Source organism: Carlito syrichta, unplaced genomic scaffold, assembly GCF_000164805.1.
Source record: "Carlito syrichta isolate Samal-C Ts95f unplaced genomic scaffold, Tarsius_syrichta-2.0.1 Scaffold307101, whole genome shotgun sequence".
Lineage (NCBI taxonomy): Eukaryota > Metazoa > Chordata > Mammalia > Primates > Tarsiidae > Carlito > Carlito syrichta.
The window spans coordinates 29,193-34,654 of record NW_007251197.1 but is presented as its reverse complement, the minus strand read 5'-3'; positions in this window follow the sequence as shown (position 1 = coordinate 34,654).

Sequence of the window (5,462 nt, the reverse complement as noted above, 5' to 3'; positions counted from 1 at the left end):
GTCTGGGCCACAGTGAGGCTCCAGCTCAAAAACCAGAAGACTCTTACTGTCACCCAGGCGGGAGGGCGGTGGCACGCTGCCGGCCACCGCAGCCTCGGCCTCCCGAGTGGCTGGAACCACACACGGGCACCACCACGCCCCGCTAGTTTTTTCTTTCCGGTTTACTAGGGAGAGGAGGTCTCGCCAAGGTCTCACCAGGTTGGTCTCCCACCCGTGGGCCCAGGCAACCCTCTCACCTCAGCCTCCCAAACTGCCGGGATGACAGGCGTGAGCCACCGCGTCCTGCTGTTTTATTTTGCACGTTGCGTATGGCATGTTCTCCTGCAAAGGCCGTGGCAGTGCACACACGTGCTGCCGACATCGCCGGCGCCCACCCAGTTCTCCCCACGGAGGCCGCAGCCGGGCTTGCCCTTTCCCACGTCTGCAGGGTAGGGCGCTGCCGCCTGCTTCACTGGTGTTGCCCTTCCTGCCCGTCGGAGGACGGATGTCTTTTCGGACATCGATGGCCCTCTGGATGCCATGTTCTGCCCTCGCCACTTCCTGGCCCGTTGTCTGTTTCTCATCGCGGTCGCTTGTCGGATGGCCAGAGGCTGCGATGCTTGGCGCATTTCCCATCTGCTCTTCCTCTCCTGCTTTCTTTCCATCATTTCCCCACGGATCTACGATTTCCACGAGGTCGAGAGCCTTCCCTCTCTCATTGCTGAGCTGTTTTCCTTTGAAAGCTCTTCCCGGCCTTCTTACAAATTTCCCTTGCGATTTCCTTCTTGACATTTGCGCTCCCGCGTGTTGGGGACATGGAACGGGGGCTGGGCGGCAGGCTGGCCGCTGCTGGGCTTGCTGTCCAGGGCGGATGGCAGGCAGGGTCGGCTCCCTGGGGAGGGCTCTCAAGGGGCTTGCCTGAGACGGGAGAGGCCAGCCAGAAGGGTGGGAGCTGACAAGCCTCAGCGCGTCCCCGGTGAGGGAGCAGCTCTGCGAAGGCTGCTTTGGCAAAACTGCCCAGGAGCAGCGTGTCTGAAGCCACGTTAGAGTCGACTTTGCTCCCTCAGGGGACAGGGAATCCTTGCCGGGTGTAGGCAGGCTGGCAACATGATCTGGTCTGGGGTGTGACCTCATGGAGGATGACCTGACCATCTTTCTTTCTTTTTTTTTTGAGTTGGAGTCTCACTCTGTCGCCCAGACTGGAGTGTAGTGGCCGCTCCCGGCCACCGCAGCCTCGACCTGCTGGGCTCCGGCCATCCTTCCGCCTCAGCCTTCCAAGTAGCCGGAACTACAGGCATGCATTAACGTGCCCAGCTAATTTTTGAGTTATTGTAGAGACGAGGTCTCGCCAATTTGCCCAGGTAGGTCTCGATCCTGCGGGCTCAGGCAATCCACTGGCCTTGGCTTCCCAAGTGCTGGGATGACAGGTTGAGCCACCGAGCTTGGCCCCTGACCATCTTTCAAAACGAGGAATCCCCGAGCCTCCCAACCCGCCAAGCTGTCCAAGATTTATCTCGTGGATACACACAGGTACAAAATGACACATGAGGACATTGCACACACCTTTGCTCTTAACAGCCAGGTTACAAAGGACCCATCAGTGGGACTGGTTTTAAAAATTATGGTAGAGCTACATGTGGAATATTCTGCAGCCATTAAAAAGGACAGGCAGCCCAGTGTGCAGACAGGGAAGCTTTGACATGCACTGAGCAAAAAGCAAGGGGGCGAGTAGTTGGCTTGGGCTGTTCCCGTGTCGATCTGTGGACAGTTCCCAAAAGGATGCACAAGAAACCAACAACAGGTTCCTCTAGGGAAGGGACTCACCTCTCCTCTTATAACCCGTTCTTTTGAACTTTATCACGTGTGTAAGAATTGTCAGTTGGTCCAGAAACTAATCCACCCATCTATGGCCAATTCACTTTTGATGAGGGCCTCAAGACCATTCAATGGGAGAAGAACTCTCATCTCTTCAACAAATGGTGCTGGGGCAACCGGATGCCACATGCCAATGAATGGCGCAGGCCACCTGCCTGACACCGATTCCAAAAAACTCAAGGCGGAGGAAAGACCTAAGGGTAAGAGCGAAAGCCACGAAACTCTTAGAATAAAGAGTGGCTTCTTAAATATGGTGCCCAGAGCACACGTGACCAAAGGAAAGAACAGGCCAGTTGGACTTTCATCACAATGAAAGACTTTTCTTCTTCAAAGAACACTATCAAGAAAGGGAAAAGGCCAGCGTGGTGACTCACGGCCACAATCCCAGCAACTGTGGGAGGCCAAGGTGGGAGGATCGCTTGAGCCCAGGAAGTTTGAAAGCAGTCTGGGCAACACAACAAGACCTTGTCTCTACAAAAAATAAGAAAGCTGACACGGGGCACAGAGGCTCACGCCTGTAACCCGAGTATTTTGGGAGGCTGAGGTAAGAGGATTGACTGAGTCCAGAGGTTTGAGACCAGCCTGGGCAACTTGGTGAGACCTCATGTCTACAACAAATCAGAAAATTAGCCAGGCAGGGTAGCGCCTGCCTGTAGTTCCAGCTACTTGGAAGGCTAATGGGGAAGGATTGCCTGAGCGCAGCAGGTAGAGGCTGCGGTGGCTGTGAGCATGCCCCTGCACTCCAGCCTGGGCGACAGTGACTAAAAAAAAAAAAAAGTAGAAAATAACAAGTGTGGGTAAAAACGTAGGGAAGTGGAACACACCCACACACATTGCTGGTAGGAATAAAAAATGGTGCAGGCGTTGGGAAAAACATAGCAGCTCCTCAGAAAGCCACCCTATGACCCAAGGTCTGTCTGGGTACTATGCCCCACTCCCTACCATGTGTGATTACCTTCTGCTTTTCCATGTTGCAATCTGTAATTTTCAACCACATGCAACTTAACCTTTTCCATTAATTTTAAACATTTATTGGTTTTCATGTTTGATTTCTGAGGCAGGGTCTGCTTGTCACCCAGGCTGGAGGGCAGTGGCGCAGTCACAGCTTACCACAGTCTTAACCTCCCAGGCTCAGGAGATCCTTTTCCTCAAGCTTCCAAGTAGCTGGGACTACAGGGGTGCACCACCACGCCCAGCTAATTTTTAAGTCTTTTGCAGAGACAAGGTCTCACAATGTTGCCCAGGCTGGTCTCAAACTTCTGGGTGCAAATGACCCTCCCCCTTGACCTCCCAAAGTGGTTGGAACGACAGGCGTGAGGCACCGCACACGGCCCTGCAGACTTTTTATAGGCTGTTGACTTTTAATGTTGTGATGCTATTTATTTTTCAGTCACAGGTTAGAAAGAGAAATGAGATCTTCAAAAGGGTTTTTAACTCCTACGTATGCACCCAAAAGGATAGAAAACAGACTTCCAGACAAAAACTTGGCATGATGCTCACAGCAACCCCACTCACAATTGCCAAAAATTGGAAACTACATGTCACTCAACAGATGAATGGGTGACAATATGTGGGCTGTCCGTCAGTGGAATCGCTCATTCCTAAGAAGGAGTGGAGGGATGACACTTGTTAGTATCACACCAAATGAAAGAAGTCAGTAACACGAGGCCTCTTAAGGTGAGATTTTTTTTTTTGAGTTGGAGTCTTACTCTGTCGCCTGGACTGGAGTGCAGTGGCATGTTCCTGGCCATCACAGCCTTGACCTGCTGGGCTCCGGCGATCCTTCCAAGTAGCTGGAACTACAGGTGCATGCTACCATGTCCAGCTAATTTTTGATTTATTGTAGAGACGGGGTCTTGCCAAGGTGACCAGGTTGGTCTCGAACCTGTGGGCTCAGGCAATCCTCTCACCTCAGCCTCCCAAAGTGCTGGGATTATAGGCGTGAGTGGTGGCCACTTTTGTTTTGGTTTTTTTTGAGTCGGGGTCTCACTCTGTCACCCAGGCTGGAATGCAGTGGCACACTTACGGCCACCGCAGTCTCAACCTGCTGGGCTCAGGTGATCCTTCTGCCTCAGACTTCCAAGTAGTCTAGACAGGGTGGTGGCTCATGTCTGTAATCCCAGCTACTCCAGAGGCTGAGGTGGGACTGCGACCACAGGCATGCACCACCATGCCCAGCTTATTTTTTGATTTATTGTGGAGATGAGGTCTCATCAAGTTGCCCAGGCTGGTCTCAAACCCCTGACCTCAGTCAATCCTCTTGCCTTGGTCTCCCAAAGTGTAGCGATGATAGGCATGAGCCACTGTACCTGGCAGAGTGTGACTCTCTCTGAGAAATGTCTAGACAGGGTGGTGGCTCATGTCTGTAATCCCAGCTACTCCAGAGGCTGAGGTGGGAGGATCACCTGATCACAGGCAGTCGAGGCTGTGATTGATCCACACCACTGCATTGTAGCCTGGACAAGTGTGAGATCCCAACTTAAACAAAAAAAACCCCTCAAGAATGGGCAGCCAGGCTCGGTGGCTCAGCCTGTCATCCCGCGCCTTTGGGAGGCTGAGGTGAGTGGATTGCCTGAGCTCGCGGCTTCGAGACCCGCCTGGGCAACTTGGCGAGACCTCATCTCTACAATAAATCAAAAATGAGCCGGGCGTGGTAGCGCATGCCTTTAGTTCCAGCTACTTGGAAGGCTGAGGTGGAAGGATCGCCTGAGCCCGGCAGGTCGAGGCTGCAGTGGCCGGGAGCGGCCACTGCACTCCAGTCTGGGCGACAGAGTGAGACCAACTCAAAAAAAAAGAATGGGCAAATCCCTGGAGACCGAGAGTGGAATGGGGGCCTGAAAGCTGGGCAACTGGGAGAAGCAGAGGCTGGGGAGAGGGCATCGTTTCAGGACTATGAAATTGCTTTGGAATTAGATGATAACACAATTTCGTTTTACTAGAAGCCACTGACGCATACACCTTGAACAGTGAACTTGAGGGCGGTTTAGCTATATTTCAACTCTGCCTAAGGACCATGTGGCTGCAAGGAAGGGGCAGAGGGTCACTCGGGTCTCCGAGATGGTGGCAGAGTGGGGCTCCCACTCCCATCCTGGAATGGCTGGCACTCTGACAATTGGGCTCTTTCAGAATCCTGGAGATCAGGCATTTTGAGCGGGAGACACTCATTTCCACAGCTTCGATGACCAGGCGGGTCGGGCCACTAGGCCCTGCATGAGGGGTGTGGGGTGAGAAGGGCCTAGAGGACCACAGGGCTCCGAGCAGCCGGGCAGCGAGAAGCCGGGTGAGGCAGCCTCCTTTGGGGACCGAGGGCAGTGTTGGGGAGGCTGCCACCAGGTCCGGCCCCAGGGGAAAGCATTCTCTCCCTACCCCAGGGCGTCTTTCCCAGACAACCCCCACTTAGCGCTCTGGGCATGAGGAACAGTTTTATTTCATGACTCTGTCCCCAGGAGCAGAACACCAGAGCAGAACCCACCCTGACCCGAGCTGGGCTCTGGAGCGACGTCTGGGACCCTCATGGGACAGCAGGGCAGGGCCCACTGATGACCCTGTCCCGCAAGGAGCTCCAGGCTCCTCCCCGTCCACCTCAGTGGTAGAGGCGGGGGGGGGGG